The sequence below is a fragment of the Azolla caroliniana genome, unplaced genomic scaffold (genome assembly GCF_043228905.1).
Source record: "Azolla caroliniana isolate FFs.n. ecotype wild unplaced genomic scaffold, voAzoCaro1.0.p SCAF_15, whole genome shotgun sequence".
Taxonomy (NCBI): Eukaryota; Viridiplantae; Streptophyta; class Polypodiopsida; order Salviniales; family Salviniaceae; genus Azolla; species Azolla caroliniana.
The window spans coordinates 10,205,832-10,228,693 of record NW_028230450.1 but is presented as its reverse complement, the minus strand read 5'-3'; the positions used below and the strand labels follow the sequence as shown (position 1 = coordinate 10,228,693).

Below are 22,862 nucleotides of genomic sequence, written 5' to 3'. Positions count from 1 at the left end.
CTCGGACCATCAATTCTGCGAGCATTGCCAGTATGGCAAACAAGCAGCCGCATCACACCCGACATCAGCACCAAGAGAAACGAGACCTCTCGATTTAGTCCATTCGGACGTCTGTGGCCCAATGCCGCATCAGTCTCTCGGCGGTGCCTCTTACTTCGTCACTTTTATTGACGACTCGACTCGAAAGGTGTGGGCGTATCCAATTCGCACCAAAGATCGTGTCTTCTCGATCTTCTCAGATTGGCTCGCTATGGTAGAAAATCAAACCGACTGAAAACTGAAATGCTTTCGGACCGACAATGGGGGAGAGTTCAAATCCGAAGAATTCGTCAAATTCTGCCGACAACGCGGCATCCGACGTGAATTTACGGCACCACACAGTCCGGAGCAAAACGGGATTGCAGAACGAATGAATCGAACAATCCAAGAAAGGATAGTTTCCATGCTCCAACACTCCGGACTGACGGATGGCTTCTGGGCAGAGGCTCTACTCACGGCAGTACACATAATCAATATGTCGCCAAGTAGACCTCTAGGACTTCAAATTCCTCAGGAACTATGGATCGGCAGTAAGCCGAATTACGACAAGCTGAGGATCTTCGGATGTGAGGCGTACGCCCTTATTCCGAAAGATGATCGCCGAAAACTTGCACCTCGGTCCAGGAAATGCATTTTCCTTGGATATGGATCCGACGGCGAAATGGGATACCGACTCTGGGACCCCGAACGCAGACAAATCGTTCGAAGTTCGGACGTTGTGTTCAACGAGTCGGCTATGAATCCATCAGTCGAAAAACCGATCGAAGTCCGAAGGGTAACATTCTCCGATGTGCCGACCCTTCAAGAAGGCCCCGCTCTCAACACACGGTCAGCTTCACGGGTAGCTGAACCTTACACTACCGACTCGGACAACTCCGACTCGGCACAGCAGAACAATCCGCTTCCGGACCATCCGACCACGATACCCGATGCGACCAGTCCAATCATGCCTCGACGATCCGAGAGACTGTCGCAACCTCCGGAGAGGTATTCTCCTGGAATTTTCTTCACCGATGCCGGCGAACCGACGTCTTACGAAGAAGCATCGACATCTGTCGATTCAGCCACCTGGCATCTGGCGATGGAGTCGGAAATGCACTCCATTCGGGCGAACAAGACTTGGGATCTGGTCGAATTACCTAGGAACCGACGTGCTCTTCCTTGCAAGTGGGTCTATCGACTAAAAGAGACGTCTGATTCGACCACCCCAAAGTACAAGGCCAGACTAGTTGCGAAGGGCTTCCGACAAGAATATGGCGTCGACTTCGACGAGATTTTTTCACCAGTGGTGAAAATGACAACCCTTCGTTTCCTACTCGGCGTAGTGGCAGCCGACAACTTGGAGCTGATTCAGCTAGATGTAAAAACAGCCTTCCTCCATGGTGATCTCGAGGAGGAAATTTATATGGAGCAGCCAAAAGGCTTCGTGGCAACCGGCCAAGAACATCTAGTCTGCCGACTCAGGAAGAGTCTATACGGCCTCAAACAGGCACCGCGACAATGGTACAAGAAGTTCGACGACTTCATCCAATCGATCGGCTTCTCCAAAAGCTATGAGGACCATTGTCTCTTCACCAACACAGCTCAAGATGGATCACCCATCTTCCTCATCATTTACGTGGACGACATGCTAATTTCTGGACGCCACGCGGGCGAACTTGCCGATCTCGTTCGGCAACTGCGGTTGAAGTTTGCCATGAAGGACCTCGGTCCGGCACGACACATCCTTGGCATGAAGATCAGTCGGCATCGCGATAAACGACATCTTTTTTTGTCTCAGACCGACTATACCCGACGTGTCTTAGAACGCTTCAACATGCAATCAGCCAAATCTGCTTCAACCCCGCTCCCCATGAATCTTCGGCTCTCTCAGCGAGACTGCCCGACATCCGGTCCGGAGGGGGAAGATATGAAGTCGGTACCGTATGCACCGGCAGTCGGCTCCCTTATGTACCTGATGGTCGCGACACGGCCTGATATTTCTCACGCCGTAGGAGTCGTTAGCAGATTCATGCACAATCCTGGCCGATCGCATTGGAACGCAGTCAAGCATGTGTTCAGATATCTGGCTGGCACAAAAGACCATGGCATTCTTTTCGGTCCGAACCGAACCTCAGGCGTAGTCGGTTACACCGACTCGGACTTCGCCGGCTGCATAGACAGTCGGAAATCTACAACCGGATACTGCTTCAAATTCGGCAATGGAGCAATCTCGTGGAAGTCGAAACTTCAGGAGTGCACAGCGACCTCAACGACCGAAGCAGAATATGTAGCTGCGTCCGACGCAGCAAAAGAAGCTTTGTGGCTCGGTCGGCTGGCGCACACATTTCGACAAGTCGACCATGACTCGGCTCCAGTTGTTTACAGCGACAGTCAAGGTGCTGTTGCCTTGTCGAAAAATCCGGTTCACCACAACGCCTCCAAACATATCGACGTTCGATATCACTTCGTTCGGGACTGCGTCATTTCAGGGAAAATCGGTCTAGAGAAAATATCCACAACCGACAATGTCGCAGATGGAATGACCAAATGTCTTTCGGCAAACCGTTTTCGGTCTCTTCGGCATCAGATGGGCGTAATGACAAACCAGTCCGGTTAGAGCCGGACACAGAGCAGGATGGTTCCCGACAACCGACATCAGTTCCTTAATGATCGGCTTCAACTCTTCCGACCCGACCAGTTCGGTCTTCTGCCTTCGGATCCTGCCGACTCGAACAAAGCTGATATGTCCGAGAACCTAAGTCTATACCTGTAATCTTAGATAACCCATGTATACGCCCATTACGGGGGAGTGTCGAATACATGTGTATAATGGACGTATTCACACTATCCCGTTTTGGTACATTTATGTAATTAGCATAAAGGGTAGTTGCCCTAAGTCGGTCACTATATATAGTGACCTTGTAACCTTTTTGTAAGGTTGGCTGTTGTATTATTGCTTTAAGAAATAGAGTGTCTTTTGTGCCTCTTTGTCTCTCTCTCTCTCTCTCTCTCTGTGCAACGACCTAGAAACTGTCATACGCAGGTATTCAGCAGCTATCGAATGCTTCAAGATCTTCCGCAAAGACGACATTGTCTCCAACAAGTATTCCCGCCTGTCACGCGGGTGACCCGGGCTCGATCCCCAACAATGGCCCCAAGGGCGGTGCGAGCCTGATGTCATCTACTGAGGCATCGCCGCCTAAGATCCCGCACCAGCATATCATCAATGCTTTCCTTCTTCCCTCGTATCCTCTACCACGTTATTGACCTTGGGGGGACAGCTGGTCATCCACGAGGTTGGTTGGGCACATATCATAATATGGTCTCTCGTTGGAGTGCACTCCTGGGTATTGCTGCCTATAAGCGGACGATTTCCTTGCAACCCCTACAGATACGACAAAACCGGGTCTGGATTTTGACATTCGAGTCCATGTTCCAAATGACGTCTATGATCGATACATCCAACACGAGCATGTCGTTGTAGTATAGTGGTGAATATTCCCGCCTGTCACGCGGGTGACCCGGGTTCGATCCCCGGCAACGACGCTTAGGATCCCGCGCTACCATATCAGCAATGCTTTCCTTCTTCCCTCGTATCCTCTACCACGTTATTGACCTTGGGGGGACAGCTGGTCATCGACGAGGTTGGTTGGGCACATAACATTATATGGTCTCTCGTTGGAGTGCACTCCTGGGTATTGCTGCCTATAAGCGGACGATTTCGTTGCAACCCCTACAGATACGACGAAACCGGGTCTGGATTTGGTCATTCGGGTCCATGCTCCAAATGAGGTGTGTGATCGATACATCCAACACGAGCAGGTCGTTGTAGTATAGTGGTGAGTATTCCCGCCTGTCACGCGGGTGACCCGGGTTCGATCCCCGGCAACGGCGCTCAGGATCCCGCTCTACCATATCAGCAATGCTTTCCTTCTTCCCTCGTATCCTCTTACCTTGGGGGGACAGCTGGTCATCCACGAGGTTGGGTGGGCACATAACATCATATGGTCTTTCGTTGGAGTGCACTCTTGAGTATTGCTGCCTATAAGTAGACGAATTCGTTGCAACCCCTGTTGATACGACGAAACTGGGTCTTGATTTTGACATTTGGGTCCAAGCTCCAAATGAGGTGTATGATCGATACATCCAACAAGAGCATGTTGTTGTAGTATAGAGGTGAGTATTCCCGCCTGTCACACGGGTGACTCGGGCTCGATCCCCAACAACTGCCCCAAGGGCGGTGCGAATCTGATGTCATCTACTGAGGCATCGCCGCCTAGGATCCCGCAACACCATATCATCAATGCTTTCTTTCTTCCCTCGTATCCTCTACCACGTTTAGGACCTTGGGGGGACAGCTGGTCATCTACGAGGTTGGTTGGGCACATATCATTAGATGGTCTCTCGTTGGAGTGCAGTCCTGCGTATTGCTGCCTATAAGCGGACGCTTTCGTTGCAACCCCTACAGATACGACGAAACCGGGTCTGGATTTTGACATTCGGGTCCATGCTCCAAATGAGGTGTGTGATCGATACATCCAACACGAGCATGTCCTTGTAGTATAGTGGTGAGTAATCCCGCCTGTTACGCGGGTGACCCGGGTTCGATACATGGCAACGGCGCTTAGGATCCCCCTCTATCATATCAGCAATGCTTTCCCTCTTCCCTCGTATCCTCTACCACGTTTTTGACCTTGGGGGGACAGCTGGTCATCCACGAGGTTGGTTGGGCATATATCATCATATGGTCTCTCGTTGGAGTGCACTCTTGGGTTTTGCTGCCTATAAGCAGACGAATTCGTTGCAACCCCTGTAGATACGACGAAACTGGGTCTAGATTTTGACATTTGGGTCCAAGCTCCAAATGAGGTGTATGATCGATATATCCAACAAGAGCATGTTGTTGTAGTATAGTGTTGAGTATTCCCGCCTGTCACGTGGGTGACCCGGGCTCGATCCCCAACAACGGCCCCAAGTGCGGTGCGAATTTGATTTCATCTACTGAGGCATCGCCGCCTAGGATCCCGCACCACCATATCATCAATGCTTCCCTTCTTCCCTCGTATCCTCTACCACGGTATTGACCTTGGGGGGACAGCTGGTCATCCACGAGGTTGGTTGGGCACATATCATTATATGGTCTCTTGTTGGAGTGCACTCCTGGGTATTGCTGCCTATAAGCGGACGATTTCGTTGCAACCCCTACAGATACGACGAAACCGGGTCTGGATTTTGTCATTCGGGTCCATGCTCCAAATGAGGTGTGTGATCGATACATCCAACACGAGCATGTCGTTCTAGTATAGTGGTGAGTATTCCCGCCTGTCACGCGGGTGACCCGGGTTCGATCCCCGGCAACGGCGCTAAGGATCCCGCTCTACCATATCAGCAATGCTTTCCTTCTTCCCTCGTATCCTCTACCACGTTTTTGACCTTGGGGGGACAGCTGGTCATCCACGAGGTTGGTGGGGCACATATCATCATATGGTCTCTCGTTGGAGTGCAGTCTTGGGTATTACTACTTATAAGCGGACGAATTCGTTGCAACCCCTGTAGATACGACGAAACTGGGTCTAGATTTTGACATTTGGGTGCAAGCTCCAAATGAGGTGTATGATCGATACATCCAACAAGAGCATGTTGTTGTAGTATATTGTTGAGTATTCCCGCCTGTCACGCGGGTGACCCGGGCTCGATCCCGAACAACGGCCCCAAGTGCGGTGCGAATCTGATTTCATCTACTGAGGCATCGCCGCCTAGGATCCCGCACCACCATATCATCAATGCTTTCCTTCTTCCCTCGTATCCTCTACCACGGTATTGACCTTGGGGGGACAGCTGGTCATCGACGAGGTTGGTTGGGCACATATCATTATATGGTCTCTCGTTGGAGTGCACTCCTGGGTATTGCTGCCTATAAGCGGACGATTTCGTTGCAACCCCTACAGATACGACGAAACCGGGTTTGGATTTTGTGATTCGGGTCCATGCTCCAAATGAGGTGTGTGATCGATACATCCAACACGAGCAGGTCGTTGTAGTATAGTGGTGAGTATTCCCGCCTGTCACGCGGGTGACCCGGGTTCGATCCCCGGCAACGGCGCTCAGGATCCCGCTCTACCATATCAGCAATGCTTTCCTTCTTCCCTCGTATCCTCTTACCTTGGGGGGACAGCTGGTCATCCACGAGGTTGGGTGGGCACATAACATCATATGGTCTTTCGTTGGAGTGCACTCTTGAGTATTGCTGCCTATAAGTAGACGAATTCGTTGCAACCCCTGTTGATACGACGAAACTGGGTCTTGATTTTGACATTTGGGTCCAAGCTCCAAATGAGGTGTATGATCGATACATCCAACAAGAGCATGTTGTTGTAGTATAGAGGTGAGTATTCCCGCCTGTCACGCGGGTGACTCGGGCTCGATCCCCAACAACTGCCCCAAGGGCGGTGCGAATCTGATGTCATCTACTGAGGCATCGCCGCCTAGGATCCCGCAACACCATATCATCAATGCTTTCTTTCTTCCCTCGTATCCTCTACCACGTTTAGGACCTTGGGGGGACAACTGGTCATCTACGAGGTTGGTTGGGCACATATCATTAGATGGTCTCTCGTTGGAGTGCAGTCCTGGGTATTGCTGCCTATAAGCGGACGCTTTCGTTGCAACCCCTACAGATACGACGAAACCGGGTCTGGATTTTGACATTCGGGTCCATGCTCCAAATGAGGTGTGTGATCGATACATCCAACACGAGCATGTCCTTGTAGTATAGTGGTGAGTAATCCCGCCTGTCACGCGGGTGACCCGGGTTCGATACATGGCAACGGCGCTTAGGATCCCCCTCTATCATATCAGCAATGCTTTCCCTCTTCCCTCGTATCCTCTACCACGTTTTTGACCTTCGGGGGACAGCTGGTCATCCACGAGGTTGGTTGGGCATATATCATCATATGGTCTCTCGTTGGAGTGCACTCTTGGGTTTTGCTGCCTATAAGCAGACGAATTCGTTGCAACCCCTGTAGATACGACGAAACTGGGTCTAGATTTTGACATTTGGGTCCAAGCTCCAAATGAGGTGTATGATCGATATATCCAACAAGAGCATGTTGTTGTAGTATAGTGTTGAGTATTCCCGCCTGTCACGCGGGTGACCCGGGCTCGATCCCCAACAACGGCCCCAAGTGCGGTGCGAATCTGATTTCATCTACTGAGGCATCGCCGCCTAGGATCCCGCACCACCATATCATCAATGCTTTCCTTCTTCCCTCGTATCCTCTACCACGGTATTGACCTTGGGGGGACAGCTGGTCATCCACGAGGTTGGTTGGGCACATATCATTATATGGTCTCTTGTTGGAGTGCACTCCTGGGTATTGCTGCCTATAAGCGGACGATTTCGTTGCAACCCCTACAGATACGACGAAACCGGGTCTGGATTTTGTCATTCGGGTCCATGCTCCAAATGAGGTGTGTGATCGATACATCCAACACGAGCATGTCGTTGTAGTATAGTGGTGAGTATTCCCGCCTGTCACGCGGGTGACCCGGGTTCGATCCCCGGCAACGGCGCTCAGGATCCCGCTCTACCATATCAGCAATGCTTTCCTTCTTCCCTCGTATCCTCTACCACGTTTTTGACCTTGCGGGGACAGCTGGTCATCCACGAGGTTGGTTGGGCACATATCATCATATGGTCTCTCGTTGGAGTGCAGTCTTGGGTATTACTACTTATAAGCGGACGAATTCGTTGCAACCCCTGTAGATACGACGAAACTGGGTCTAGATTTTGACATTTGGGTCCAAGCTCCAAATGAGGTGTATGATCGATACATCCAACAAAAGCATGTTGTTGTAGTATAGTGTTGAGTATTCCCGCCTGTCACGCGGGTGACCCGGGCTCGATCCCCAACAACGGCCCCAAGGGCGGTGCGAATCTGATGTCATCTACTGAGGCATCGCCGCCTAGGATCCCGCACCACTATATCATCAATACTTTCCTTCTTCCCTCGTATCCTCTACCACGTTATTGACCTTGGGGGGACATCTGTTCATCCACGAGGTTGGTTGGGGACATATCATTATATGGTCTCTCGTTGGAGTGCACTCCTGGGTATTGCTGCCTATAAGCGGACGATTTCGTTGCAACCCCTACAGATACAACGAAACCAGGTCTGGATTTTGACATTCGGGTCCATGCTCCAACTGAGGTGTGTGATCGATACATCCAACACGAGCATGTCGTTGTAGTATAGTGGTGAGTATTCCCGCCTGTCACGCGGGTGACCCGGGTTCGATCCCCGGCAACGGCGCTAAGGATCCCGCTCTACCATATCAGCAATGCTTTCCTTCTTCCCTCGTATCCTCTACCACGTTTTTGACCTTGGGGGGACAGCTGGTCATCCACGAGGTTGGTTGGGCACATATCATCATATGGTCTCTCGTTGGAGTGCAGTCTTGGGTATTACTACTTATAAGCGGACGAATTCGTTGCAACCCCTGTAGATACGACGAAACTGGGTCTAGATTTTGACATTTGGGTCCAAGCTCCAAATGAGGTGTATGATCGATATATCCAACAAGAGCATGTTGTTGTAGTATAGTGTTGAGTATTCCCGCCTGTCACGCGGGTGACCCGGGCTCGATCCCCAACAACGGCCCCAAGTGCGGTGCGAATCTGATTTCATCTACTGAGGCATCGCCGCCTAGGATCCCGCACCACCATATCATCTATGCTTTCCTTCTTCCCTCGTATCCTCTACCACGTTATTGACCTTGGGGGGACAGCTGGTCATCGACGAGGTTGGTTGGGCAATATCATTATATGGTCTCTCGTTGGAGTGCACTCCTGGGTATTGCTGCCTATAAGCGGACGATTTCGTTGCAACCCCTACAGATACGACGAAACCGGGTCTGGATTTTGTCATTCAGGTCCATGCTCCAAATGAGGTGTGTGATCGATACATCCAACACGAGCAGGTCGTTGTAGTATAGTGGTGAGTATTCCCGCCTGTCACGCGGGTGACCCGGGTTCGATCCCCGGCAACAGAGCTCAGGATCCCGCTCTACCATATCAGCAATGCTTTCCTTCTTCCCTCGTATCCTCTACCACGTTTTTGACCTTGCGGGGACAGCTGGTCATCCACGAGGTTGGTTGGGCACATATCATCATATGGTCTCTCATTGGAGTGCAGTCTTGGGTATTACTACTTATAAGCGGACGAATTCGTTGCAACCCCTGTAGATACGACGAAACTGGGTCTATATTTTGACATTTGGGTCCAAGCTCCAAATGAGGTGTATGATCGATACATCCAACAAGAGCATCTTGTTGTAGTATAGTGTTGAGTATTCCCGCTTGTCACGCAGGTGACCCGGGCTCGATCCCCAACAACGACCCCAAGGGCGGTGCGAATCTGATGTCATCTACTGAGGCATCGCCGCCTAGGATCCCGCACCACTATATCATCAATACTTTCCTTCTTCCCTCGTATCCTCTACCACGTTATTGACCTTGGGGGGACAGCTGGTCATCCACGAGGTTGGTTGGGCACATATCATTATATGGTCTCTCGTTGGAGTGCACTCCTGGGTATTGCTGCCTATAAGCGGACGATTTCGTTGCAACCCCTACAGATACGACGAAACCGGGTCTGGATTTTGACATTCGGGTCCCTGCTCCAAATGAGGTGTGTGATCGATACATCCAACACGAGCATGTCGTTGTAGTATAGTGGTGAGTATTCCCGCCTGTCACGCGGGTGACCCGGGTTCGATCCCCGGCAACGGCGCTAAGGATCCCGCTCTACCATATCAGCAATGCTTTCCTTCTTCCCTCGTATCCTCTACCACGTTTTTGACCTTGGGGGGACAGCTGGTCATCCACGAGGTTGGTGGGGCACATATCATCATATGGTCTCTCGTTGGAGTGTAGTCTTGGGTATTACTACTTATAAGCGGACGAATTCGTTGCAACCCCTGTAGATACGACGAAACTGGGTCTAGATTTTGACATTTGGGTCCAAGCTCCAAATGAGGTGTATGATCGATATATCCAACAAGAGCATGTTGTTGTAGTATAGTGTTGAGTATTGCCGCCTGTCACGCGGGTGACCCGGGCTCGATCCCCAACAACGGCCCCAAGTGCGGTGCTAATCTGATTTCATCTACTGAGGCATCGCCGCCTAGGATCCCGCACCACCATATCATCAATGCTTTCCTTCTTCCCTCGTATCCTCTACCACGTTATTGACCTTGGGGGGACAGCTGGTCATCCACGAGGTTGGTTGGGCACATATCATTATATGGTCTCTCGTTGGAGTGCACTCCTGGGTATTGCTGCCTATAAGCGGACGATTTCGTTGCAACCCCTACAGATACGACGAAACCGGGTCTGGATTTTGTCATTCGGGTCCATGCTCCAAATGAGGTGTGTGATCGATACATCCAACACGAGCATGTCGTTGTAGTATAGTGGTGAGTATTCCCGCCTGTCACGCGGGTGACCCAGGTTCGATCCCCGGCAACGGCGCTAAGGATCCCGCTCTACCATATCATCAATGCTTTCCTTCTTCTCTCGTATCCTCTACCACGTTTTTGACCTTGCGGGGACAGCTGGTCATCCACGAGGTTGGTTGGGCACATATCATTATATGGTCTCTCGTTGGAGTGCACTCCTGGGTATTGCTGCCTATAAGCGGACGATTTCGTTGCAACCCCTACAGATACGACGAAACCGGGTCTGGATTTTGTCATTCGGGTCCATGCTCCAAATGAGGTGTGTGATCGATACATCCAACACGAGCAGGTCGTTGTAGTATAGTGGTGAGTATTCCCGCCTGTCACGCGGGTGACCCGGGTTCGATCCCCGGCAACGGCGCTCAGGATCCCGCTCTACCATATCAGCAATGCTTTCCTTCTTCCCTCGTATCCTCTACCACGTTTTTGACCTTGCGGGGACAGCTGGTCATCCACGAGGTTGGTTGGGCACATATCATCATATGGTCTCTCGTTGGAGTGCAGTCTTCGGTATTACTACTTATAAGCGGACGAATTCGTTGCAACCCCTGTAGATACGACGAAACTGGGTCTAGATTTTGACATTTGGGTCCAAGCTCCAAATGAGGTGTATGATCGATATATCCAACAAGAGCATGTTGTTGTAGTATAGTGTTGAGTATTCCCGCCTGTCACGCGGGTGACCCGGGCTCGATCCCCAACAACGGCCCCAAGTGCGGTGCGAATCTGATTTCATCTACTGAGGCATCGCCGCCTAGGATCCCGCACCACCATATCATCAATGCTTTCCTTCTTCTCTCGTATCCTCTACCACGTTTTTGACCTTGCGGGGACAGCTGGTCATCCACGAGGTTGGTTGGGCACATATCATTATATGGTCTCTCGTTGGAGTGCACTCCTGGGTATTGCTGCCTATAAGCGGACGATTTCGTTGCAACCCCTACAGATACGACGAAACCGGGTCTGGATTTTGTCATTCGGGTCCATGCTCCAAATGAGGTGTGTGATCGATACATCCAACACGAGCAGGTCGTTGTAGTATAGTGGTGAGTATTCCCGCCTGTCACGCGGGTGACCCGGGTTCGATCCCCGGCAACGGCGCTCAGGATCCCGCTCTACCATATCAGCAATGCTTTCCTTCTTCCCTCGTATCCTCTACCACGTTTTTGACCTTGCGGGGACAGCTGGTCATCCACGAGGTTGGTTGGGCACATATCATCATATGGTCTCTCGTTGGAGTGCAGTCTTGGGTATTACTACTTATAAGCGGACGAATTCGTTGCAACCCCTGTAGATACGACGAAACTGGGTCTAGATTTTGACATTTGGGTCCAAGCTCCAAATGAGGTGTATGATCGATATATCCAACAAGAGCATGTTGTTGTAGTATAGTGTTGAGTATTCCCGCCTGTCACGCGGGTGACCCGGGCTCGATCCCCAACAACGGCCCCAAGTGCGGTGCGAATCTGATTTCATCTACTGAGGCATCGCCGCCTAGGATCCCGCACCACCATATCATCAATGCTTTCCTTCTTCCCTCGTATCCTCTACCACGGTATTGACCTTGGGGGGACAGCTGGTCATCCACGAGGTTGGTTGGGCACATATCATTATATGGTCTCTTGTTGGAGTGCACTCCTGGGTATTGCTGCCTATAAGCGGACGATTTCGTTGCAACCCCTACAGATACGACGAAACCGGGTCTGGATTTTGTCATTCGGGTCCATGCTCCAAATGAGGTGTGTGATCGATACATCCAACACGAGCATGTCGTTGTAGTATAGTGGTGAGTATTCCCGCCTGTCACGCGGGTGACCCGGGTTCGATCCCCGGCAACGGCGCTCAGGATCCCGCTCTACCATATCAGCAATGCTTTCCTTCTTCCCTCGTATCCTCTACCACATTTTTGACCTTGGGGGGACAGCTGGTCATCCACGAGGTTGGTTGGGCACATATCATCATATGGTCTCTCGTTGGAGTGCAGTCTTGGGTATTACTACTTATAAGCGGACGAATTCGTTGCAACCCCTGTAGATACGACGAAACTGGGTCTAGATTTTGACATTTGGGTCCAAGCTCCAAATGAGGTGTATGATCGATATATCCAACAAGAGCATGTTGTTGTAGTATAGTGTTGAGTATTCCCGCCTGTCACGCGGGTGACCCGGGCTCGATCCCCAACAACGGCCCCAAGTGCGGTGCGAATCTGATTTCATCTACTGAGGCATCGCCGCCTAGGATCCCGCACCACCATATCATCTATGCTTTCCTTCTTCCCTCGTATCCTCTACCACGTTATTGACCTTGGGGGGACAGCTGGTCATCGACGAGGTTGGTTGGGCACATATCATTATATGGTCTCTCGTTGGAGTGCACTCCTGGGTATTGCTGCCTATAAGCGGACGATTTCGTTGCAACCCCTACAGATACGACGAAACCGGGTCTGGATTTTGTCATTCAGGTCCATGCTCCAAATGAGGTGTGTGATCGATACATCCAACACGAGCAGGTCGTTGTAGTATAGTGGTGAGTATTCCCGCCTGTCACGCGGGTGACCCGGGTTCGATCCCCGGCAACGGAGCTCAGGATCCCGCTCTACCATATCAGCAATGCTTTCCTTCTTCCCTCGTATCCTCTACCACGTTTTTGACCTTGCGGGGACAGCTGGTCATCCACGAGGTTGGTTGGGCACATATCATCATATGGTCTCTCGTTGGAGTGCAGTCTTGGGTATTACTACTTATAAGCGGACGAATTCGTTGCAACCCCTGTAGATACGACGAAACTGGGTCTAGATTTTGACATTTGGGTCCAAGCTCCAAATGAGGTGTATGATCGATACATCCAACAAGAGCATCTTGTTGTAGTATAGTGTTGAGTATTCCCGCTTGTCACGCAGGTGACCCGGGCTCGATCCCCAACAACGACCCCAAGGGCGGTGCGAATCTGATGTCATCTACTGAGGCATCGCCGCCTAGGATCCCGCACCACTATATCATCAATACTTTCCTTCTTCCCTCGTATCCTCTACCACGTTATTGACCTTGGGGGGACAGCTGGTCATCCACGAGGTTGGTTGGGCACATATCATTATATGGTCTCTCGTTGGAGTGCACTCCTGGGTATTGCTGCCTATAAGCGGACGATTTCGTTGCAACCCCTACAGATACGACGAAACCGGGTCTGGATTTTGACATTCGGGTCCCTGCTCCAAATGAGGTGTGTGATCGATACACCCAACACGAGCATGTCGTTGTAGTATAGTGGTGAGTATTCCCGCCTGTCACGCGGGTGACCCGGGTTCGATCCCCGGCAACGGCGCTAAGGATCCCGCTCTACCATATCAGCAATGCTTTCCTTCTTCCCTCGTATCCTCTACCACGTTTTTGACCTTGGGGGGACAGCTGGTCATCCACGAGGTTGGTGGGGCACATATCATCATATGGTCTCTCGTTGGAGTGTAGTCTTGGGTATTACTACTTATAAGCGGACGAATTCGTTGCAACCCCTGTAGATACGACGAAACTGGGTCTAAATTTTGACATTTGGGTCCAAGCTCCAAATGAGGTGTATGATCGATATATCCAACAAGAGCATGTTGTTGTAGTATAGTGTTGAGTATTGCCGCCTGTCACGCGGGTGACCCGGGCTCGATCCCCAACAACGGCCCCAAGTGCGGTGCTAATCTGATTTCATCTACTGAGGCATCGCCGCCTAGGATCCCGCACCACCATATCATCAATGCTTTCCTTCTTCCCTCGTATCCTCTACCACGTTATTGACCTTGGGGGGACAGCTGGTCATCCACGAGGTTGGTTGGGCACATATCATTATATGGTCTCTCGTTGGAGTGCACTCCTGGGTATTGCTGCCTATAAGCGGACGATTTCGTTGCAACCCCTACAGATACGACGAAACCGGGTCTGGATTTTGTCATTCGGGTCCATGCTCCAAATGAGGTGTGTGATCGATACATCCAACACGAGCATGTCGTTGTAGTATAGTGGTGAGTATTCCCGCCTGTCACGCGGGTGACCCAGGTTCGATCCCCGGCAACGGCGCTAAGGATCCCGGTCTACCATATCATCAATGCTTTCCTTCTTCTCTCGTATCCTCTACCACGTTTTTGACCTTGCGGGGACAGCTGGTCATCCACGAGGTTGGTTGGGCACATATCATTATATGGTCTCTCGTTGGAGTGCACTCCTGGGTATTGCTGCCTATAAGCGGACGATTTCGTTGCAACCCCTACAGATACGACGAAACCGGGTCTGGATTTTGTCATTCGGGTCCATGCTCCAAATGAGGTGTGTGATCGATACATCCAACACGAGCAGGTCGTTGTAGTATAGTGGTGAGTATTCCCGCGTGTCACGCGGGTGACCCGGGTTCGATCCCCGGCAACGGCGCTCAGGATCCCGCTCTACCATATCAGCAATGCTTTCCTTCTTCCCTCGTATCCTCTACCACGTTTTTGACCTTGCGGGGACAGCTGGTCATCCACGAGGTTGGTTGGGCACATATCATCATATGGTCTCTCGTTGGAGTGCAGTCTTGGGTATTACTACTTATAAGCGGACGAATTCGTTGCAACCCCTGTAGATACGACGAAACTGGGTCTAGATTTTGACATTTGGGTCCAAGCTCCAAATGAGGTGTATGATCGATACATCCAACAAGAGCATGTTGTTGTAGTATAGTGTTGAGTATTCCCGCCTGTCACGCGGGTGACCCGGGCTCGATCCCGAACAACGGCCCCAAGGGCGGTGCGAATCTGATGTCATCTACTGAGGCATCGCCGCCTAGGATCCCGCACCACTATATCATCAATACTTTCCTTCTTCCCTCGTATCCTCTACCACGTTATTTACCTTGGGGGGACATCTGGTCATCCACGAGGTTGGTTGGGGACATATCATTATATGGTCTCTCGTTGGAGTGCACTCCTGGGTATTGCTGCCTATAAGCGGACGATTTCGTTGCAACCCCTACAGATACAACGAAACCAGGTCTGGATTTTGACATTCGGGTCCATGCTCCAACTGAGGTGTGTGATCGATACATCCAACACGAGCATGTCGTTGTAGTATAGTGTTGAGTATTCCCGCCTGTCACGCGGGTGACCCGGGTTCGATCCCCGGCAACGGCGCTAAGGATCCCGCTCTAACATATCAGCAATGCTTTCCTTCTTCCCTCGTATCCTCTACCACGTTTTTGACCTTGGGGGGACAGCTGGTCATCCACGAGGTTGGTTGGGCACATATCATTATATGGTCTCTCGTTGGAGTGCAGTCTTGGGTATTACTACTTATAAGCGGACGAATTCGTTGCAACCCCTGTAGATACGACGAAACTGGGTCTAGATTTTGACATTTGGGTCCAAGCTCCAAATGAGGTGTATGATCGATATATCCAACAAGAGCATGTTGTTGTAGTATAGTGTTGAGTATTCCCGCCTGTCACGCGGGTGACCCGGGCTCGATCCCCAACAACGGCCCCAAGTGCGGTGCTAATCTGATTTCATCTACTGAGGCATCGCCGCCTAGGATCCCGCACCACCATATCATCAATGCTTTCCTTCTTCCCTCGTATCCTCTACCACGTTATTGACCTTGGGGGGACAGCTGGTCATCCACGAGGTTGGTTGGGCACATATCATTATATGGTCTCTCGTTGGAGTGCATTCCTGGGTATTGCTGCCTATAAGCAGACGATTTGGTTGCAACCCCTACAGATACGACGAAACCGGGTCTGGATTTTGTCATTCGGGTCCATGCTCCAAATGAGGTGTGTGATCGATACATCCAACACGAGCATGTCGTTGTAGTATAGTGGTGAGTATTCCCGCCTGTCACGCGGGTGACCCAGGTTCGATCCCCGGCAACGGCGCTAAGGATCCCGGTCTACCATATCATCAATGCTTTCCTTCTTCTCTCGTATCCTCTACCACGTTTTTGACCTTGCGGGGACAGCTGGTCATCCACGAGGTTGGTTGGGCACATATCATTATATGGTCTCTCGTTGGAGTGCACTCCTGGGTATTGCTGCCTATAAGCGGACGATTTCGTTGCAACCCCTACAGATACGACGAAACCGGGTCTGGATTTTGTCATTCGGGTCCATGCTCCAAATGAGGTGTGTGATCGATACATCCAACACGAGCAGGTCGTTGTAGTATAGTGGTGAGTATTCCCGCCTGTCACGCGGGTGACCCGGGTTCGATCCCCGGCAACGGCGCTCAGGATCCCGCTCTACCATATCAGCAATGCTTTCCTTCTTCCCTCGTATCCTCTACCACGTTTTTGACCTTGCGGGGACAGCTGGTCATCCACGAGGTTGGTTGGGCACATATCATCATATGGTCTCTCGTTGGAGTGCAGTCTTGGGTATTACTACTTATAAGCGGACGAATTCGTTGCAACCCCTGTAGATACGACGAAACTGGGTCTAGATTTTGACATTTGGGTCCAAGCTCCAAATGACGTGTATGATCGATACATCCAACAAAAGCATGTTGTTGTAGTATAGTGTTGAGTATTCCCGCCTGTCACGCGGGTGACCCGGGCTCGATCCCGAACAACGGCCCCAAGGGCGGTGCGAATCTGATGTCATCTACTGAGGCATCGCCGCCTAGGATCCCGCACCACTACATCATCAATACTTTCCTTCTTCCCTCGTATCCTCTACCACGTTATTGACCTTGGGGGGACATCTGGTCATCCACGAGGTTGGTTGGGGACATATCATTATATGGTCTCTCGTTGGAGTGCACTCCTGGGTATTGCTGCCTATAAGCGGACGATTTCGTTGCAACCCCTACAGATACCACGAAACCAGGTCTGGATTTTGACATTCGGGTCCATGCTCCAACTGAGGTGTGTGATCGATACATCCAACACGAGCATGTCGTTGTAGTATAGTGGTGAGTATTCCCGCCTGTCACGCGGGTGACCCGGGTTCGATTCCCGGCAACGGCGCTAAGGATCCCGCTCTACCATATCAGCAATGCTTTCCTTCTTCCCTCGTATCCTCTACCACGTTTTTGACCTTGGGGGGACAACTGGTCCATCCACGAGGTTGGTTGGGCACATATCATCATATGGTCTCTCGTTGGAGTGCACTCTTGGGTATTACTACTTATAAGCGGACGAATTCGTTGCAACCCCTGTAGATACGACGAAACTGGGTCTAGATTTTGACATTTGGGTCCAAGCTCCAAATGAGGTGTATGATCGATACATCCAACAAGAGCATCTTGTTGTAGTATAGTGTTGAGTATTCCCGCTTGTCACGCAGGTGACCCGGGCTCGATCCCCAACAACGACCCCAAGGGCGGTGCGAATCTGATTTCATCTACTGAGGCATCGCCGCCTAGGATCCCGCACCACCATATCATCAATGCTTTCCTTCTTCCCTCGTATCCTCTACCACGTTATTGACCTTGGGGGGACAGCTGGTCATCCACTAGGTTGGTTGGGCACATATCATTATATGGTCTCTCGTTGGAGTGCACTCCTGGGTATTGCTGCCTATAAGCGGACGATTTCGTTGCAACCCCTACAGATACGACGAAACCGGGTCTGGATTTTTACATTCGAGTCCATGTTCCAAATGAGGTCTATGATCGATACATCCAACAAGAGCATGTCGTTGTAGTATAGTTGTGAATATTCCCGCCTGTCACGCGGGTGACCCGGGTTCGATCCCTCACAACGGCGCTTAGGATCCCGCGCTACCATATCAGCAATGCTTTCCTTCTTCCCTCGTATCCTCTACCACGTTTTTTACCTTGGGGGGACAGCTGGTCATCCAAGAGGTTGGTTGGGCACATATCATCATATGGTCTTTCGTTAGAGTGCACTCTTGAGTATTGTTGCCTATAAGCAGACGAATTCGTTGCAACCCCTGTAGATACGACGAAACTGTGTCTAGATTTTGACATTTGGGTCCAAGCTCCAAATGAGGTGTATGATCGATACATCCAACAAGAGCATGTTGTTGTAATATAATGTTGAGTATTCCCGCCTGTCACGCGGGTGACCCGGGCTCGATCCCCAACAACGGCCCCAAGGGCGGTGCGAATTTGATGTCATCTACTGAGGCATCGCCGCCTAGGATCCTGCACCACCATATCATCAATGCCTTCCTTCTTCCCTCGTATCCTCTACCACGTTATTGACCTTGGGGGGACAGCTGGTCATCTACGAGGTTGGTTGGGCACATATCATTATATGGTCTCTCGTTGGAGTGCACTCCTGGGTATTGCTGCCTATAAGCGGACGATTTCGTTGCAACCCCTACAGATACGACGAAACCGGGTCTAGATTTTTACATTCGAGTCCATGTTCCAAATGAGGTCTATGATCGATACATCCAACAAGAGCATGTCGTTGTAGTATAGTTGTGAATATTCCCGCCTGTCACGCGGGTGACCCGGGTTCAATCCCTCAAAACGGCGCTTAGGATCCCGCGCTACCATATCAGCAATGCTTTCCTTCTTCCCTCGTATCCTCTACCACGTTTTTTACCTTGGGGGGACAGCTGGTCATCCAAGAGGTTGGTTGGGCACATATCATCATATGGTCTTTCGTTCGAGTGCACTCTTGAGTATTGGTGCCTATAAGCAGACGAATTCGTTGCAACCCCTGTAGATACGACGAAACTGTGTCTAGATTTTGACATTTGGGTCCAAGCTCCAAATGAGGTGTATGATCGATACATCCAACAAGAGCATGTTGTTGTAATATAATGTTGAGTATTCCCGCCTGTCACGCGGGTGACCCGGGCTCGATCCCCAACAACGGCCCCAAGGGCGGTGCGAATTTGATGTCATCTACTGAGGCATCGCCGCCTAGGATCCTGCACCACCATATCATCAATGCCTTCCTTCTTCCCTCGTATCCTCTACCACGTTATTGACCTTGGGGGGACAGCTGGTCATCTACGAGGTTGGTTGGGCACATATCATTATATGGTCTCTCGTTGGAGTGCACTCCTGGGTATTGCTGCCTATAAGCGGACGATTTCGTTGCAACCCCTACAGATACGACGAAACCGGGTCTGGATTTTTACATTCGAGTCCATGTTCCAAATGAGGTCTATGATCGATACATCCAACACGAGCATGTCGTTGTAGTATAGTTGTGAATATTCCCGCCTGTCACGCGGGTGACCCGGGTTCGATCCCTCAAAACGGCGCTTAGGATCCCGCGCTACCATATCAGCAATGCTTTCCTTCTTCCCGCGTATCCTCTACCACGTTTTTTACCTTGGGGGGACAGCTGGTCATCCAAGAGGTTGGTTGGGCACATATCATCATATGGTCTTTCGTTCGAGTGCACTCTTGAGTATTGTTGCCTATAAGCAGACGAATTCGTTGCAACCCCTGTAGATACGACGAAATTGGGTCTAGATTTTGACATTTGGGTCCAAGCTCCAAATGAGGTGTATGATCGATACATCCAACAAGAGCATGTTGTTGTAGTATAATGTTGAGTATTCCCGCCTGTCACGCGGGTGACCCGGGCTCGATCCCCAACAACGTCCCCAAGGCGGTGCGAATCTGATGTCATCTACTGAGGCATCGCCGCCTAGGATCCCGCACCACCATATCATCAATGCTTTCCTTCTTCCCTCGTATCCTCTACCACGTTATTAACCTTGGGGGGATAGCTGGTCATCCACGAGGTTGGTTGGGCACATATCATTATATGGTCTCTCGTTGGAGTGCACTCCTGGGTATTGCTGCCTATAAGCGGACGATTTCGTTGCAACCCCTACAGATACGACGAAACCGGGTCTGGATTTTGACATTCGGGTCCATGCTCCAAATGTGGTGTATGATGGATACATCCAACACGAGCATGTCGTTGTAGTATAGTGGTGAGTATTCCCGCCTGTCACGCGGGTGACCCGGGTTCGATCCCCGGCAACGGCGCTTAGGATCCCGCTCTACCATATCATAAATGCTTTCCTTCTTCCCTCGTATCCTCTACCATGTTTTTGACCTTGGGGGACAACTGGTCATCCACGAGGTTGGTTGGGCACATATCATCATATGGTCTCTCGTTGGAGTGCACTCTTGGGTATTGCTGCCTATAAGCGGACGATTTCGTTGCGACCCCTATAGATACGACGAAACCGGGTCTAGATTTTGACATTTGGGTCCATGCTCCAAAGGAGGTGTATGATCGATACATCCAACACGAGCATGTCGTTGTAGTATAGTGTTGAGTATTCCCGTCTGTCACGCGGGTTAACCAGATTCGATCCCCGGCAACGGCGCCAAGGACGGTGCGAATCTAATGTTATCTACTAAGGCATCGCCGCCAAGGATCCCGAACCACCATTTCGTCAACGCTCTCTTTCTTCCCTCGTATCCTTTAACCTGTTTTTGACCTTGGGGGGAGCGTCGGTCGTCCACGAGGTTGGTTGGGCACATACCATCATATGATCTCTCGTTCGAGTGCACTCCTGGGTATTGCTTCCTATAAGCGGACGAATTCGTTGCAAACCCTGGAGATACGACGAAACCGGGTCTTGATTTTGACATTCGGGTCCATGCTCCAAACGAGGTGTATTATCGAAACTTCCAACATGAGCATGTCGTTGTAGTAGAGTGGGCAGTATTCCCGCCTATCACACGGGTGACCCGGGTTCAATCCCCGGCAATGGTGCCAAGGGCGGTGCGAATCTGATTTCATATACTACGGCATTGCGGCCTCGGATACCGCACCACGATATCAACAATGCTTTCCTTCTTTCCTTGTATCCTCTACCACGTTTATAACTTTGGGGGAACAGTCGATTGTCCACGCATTTCGTTGTAGTATACTGGTCAGTATTCCCGCCTGTCACGCGGGTGACCCCGGTTCGATCCACGGCAACGGCGCCAAGGGCGGTGCGAATCTGATGTCATCTACTAAGGAATTGCCGGCTTGGATCCCGCACCACCATATCGACAATGCTTTCCTTCTTCCCTCGTAACCTTGGGGGGACAACTGGTCATCCATGAGGTTGGTTGGGGACATATCATCATATGGTCTCTCGTTGGAGTGCACTCTTGGGTATTGCTGCCTATAAGCGGACGAATTCGTTGCAACCCCTGTAGATACGACGAAACTGGGTCTAGATTTTGACATTTGGGTACAAGCTCCAAATGAGGTGTATGATCGATACATCCAACAAGAGCATGTTGTTGTAGTATAGTGGTGAGTATTCCCGCCTGTCACGCGGGTGACCCGGGCTCGATCCCCAACAACGGCCCCAAGGGCGGTGCGAATTTGATGTCATCTACTCAGGCATCGCCGCCTAGGATCCTGCACCACCATATCATCAATGCTTTCCTTCTTCCCTCGTATCCTCTACCACGTTATTGACCTTGGGGGGACAGCTGGTCATCCATGAGGTTGGTTGGGCGCATATCATCATATGGTGTCTCATTGGAGTGTACTCCTGGGTATTGCTGCCTATAAGCGGACGAATTCATTACAACACTTGCAGATACGACGAAATCAAGTTTCGATTTTGAAATTCGGGTCAATGCTCCAAATGAGGTGTATGATCGATACTTCCAACACGAGCATGGCGTTGTATTATAGTGGTGAGTATTGCCGCCTGTCACACGGTTGACTCGGGTTCGATCCCCGGCAACGGCGCCAAGGGCAGTGCGAATCTGATGTCATATACTACGGCATTGCGGCCTCGGATACCGCACCACGATATCAACAATGCTTTCCTTCTTTCCTTGTATCCTCTACCACGTTTATAACCTTGGGGGAACAGTCGGTTGTCCACGCATTTCGTTGTAGTATAGTGGTGAGAGTATTCCCGCCTGTCACGCGGGTGACCCCGGTTCGATCCACGGCAACGGCGCCAAGGGCGGTGCGAATCTGATGTCATCTACTAAGGAATTGCCGGCTTGGATCCCGCACCACCATATCGACAATGCTTTCCTTCTTCCCTCGTATCCTCTACCACGTTTTTGACCTTGGGGGGACAGCTGGTCATCCATGAGGTTGGTATGGGACATATCATCATATGGTCTCTCGTTGGAGTGCACTCTTGGGTATTGCTGCCTATAAGCGGACGAATTCGTTGCAACCCCTGTAGATACGACGAAACTGGGTCTAGATTTTGACATTTGGGTCCAAGCTCCAAATGAGGTGTATGATCGATAAATCCAACCAGAGCATGTTGTTGTAGTATAGTGGTGAGTATTCCCGCCTGTCACGCGGGTGACCCGGGCTCGATCCCGAACAACGGCCCCAAGGGCGGTGCGAATCTGATGTCATCTACTGAGGCATCGCCGCCTAGGATCCCGC

General features: G+C 51.0%; 13 non-coding genes across 13 annotated transcripts; all 13 read left to right on the top strand.

Moving 5' to 3' along the window:
• Nucleotides 1-3,495: 3,495 nt before the first annotated feature.
• TRNAD-GUC (transfer RNA aspartic acid (anticodon GUC)) lies at nt 3,496-3,567 on the top strand. The gene has a single exon. It is a non-coding gene; the product is annotated as a tRNA-Asp (tRNA).
• A 276-nt stretch (nt 3,568-3,843) lies between these two features.
• TRNAD-GUC (transfer RNA aspartic acid (anticodon GUC)) lies at nt 3,844-3,915 on the top strand. The gene has a single exon. It is a non-coding gene; the product is annotated as a tRNA-Asp (tRNA).
• A 2,137-nt stretch (nt 3,916-6,052) lies between these two features.
• On the top strand, nt 6,053-6,124 carry TRNAD-GUC (transfer RNA aspartic acid (anticodon GUC)). The gene has a single exon. It is a non-coding gene; the product is annotated as a tRNA-Asp (tRNA).
• Nucleotides 6,125-7,521: 1,397 nt separating this feature from the next.
• TRNAD-GUC (transfer RNA aspartic acid (anticodon GUC)) lies at nt 7,522-7,593 on the top strand. The gene has a single exon. It is a non-coding gene; the product is annotated as a tRNA-Asp (tRNA).
• A 668-nt stretch (nt 7,594-8,261) lies between these two features.
• On the top strand, nt 8,262-8,333 carry TRNAD-GUC (transfer RNA aspartic acid (anticodon GUC)). The gene has a single exon. It is a non-coding gene; the product is annotated as a tRNA-Asp (tRNA).
• A 1,407-nt stretch (nt 8,334-9,740) lies between these two features.
• On the top strand, nt 9,741-9,812 carry TRNAD-GUC (transfer RNA aspartic acid (anticodon GUC)). The gene has a single exon. It is a non-coding gene; the product is annotated as a tRNA-Asp (tRNA).
• Nucleotides 9,813-10,828: 1,016 nt separating this feature from the next.
• On the top strand, nt 10,829-10,900 carry TRNAD-GUC (transfer RNA aspartic acid (anticodon GUC)). Its single transcript has one exon. It is a non-coding gene; the product is annotated as a tRNA-Asp (tRNA).
• A 668-nt stretch (nt 10,901-11,568) lies between these two features.
• On the top strand, nt 11,569-11,640 carry TRNAD-GUC (transfer RNA aspartic acid (anticodon GUC)). The gene has a single exon. It is a non-coding gene; the product is annotated as a tRNA-Asp (tRNA).
• Nucleotides 11,641-12,308: 668 nt separating this feature from the next.
• On the top strand, nt 12,309-12,380 carry TRNAD-GUC (transfer RNA aspartic acid (anticodon GUC)). The gene has a single exon. It is a non-coding gene; the product is annotated as a tRNA-Asp (tRNA).
• Nucleotides 12,381-13,788: 1,408 nt separating this feature from the next.
• TRNAD-GUC (transfer RNA aspartic acid (anticodon GUC)) lies at nt 13,789-13,860 on the top strand. The gene has a single exon. It is a non-coding gene; the product is annotated as a tRNA-Asp (tRNA).
• A 2,844-nt stretch (nt 13,861-16,704) lies between these two features.
• TRNAD-GUC (transfer RNA aspartic acid (anticodon GUC)) lies at nt 16,705-16,776 on the top strand. The gene has a single exon. It is a non-coding gene; the product is annotated as a tRNA-Asp (tRNA).
• A 668-nt stretch (nt 16,777-17,444) lies between these two features.
• On the top strand, nt 17,445-17,516 carry TRNAD-GUC (transfer RNA aspartic acid (anticodon GUC)). The gene has a single exon. It is a non-coding gene; the product is annotated as a tRNA-Asp (tRNA).
• Nucleotides 17,517-20,404: 2,888 nt separating this feature from the next.
• TRNAD-GUC (transfer RNA aspartic acid (anticodon GUC)) lies at nt 20,405-20,476 on the top strand. The gene has a single exon. It is a non-coding gene; the product is annotated as a tRNA-Asp (tRNA).
• The last annotated feature ends 2,386 nt before the right edge of the window (nt 20,477-22,862 follow it).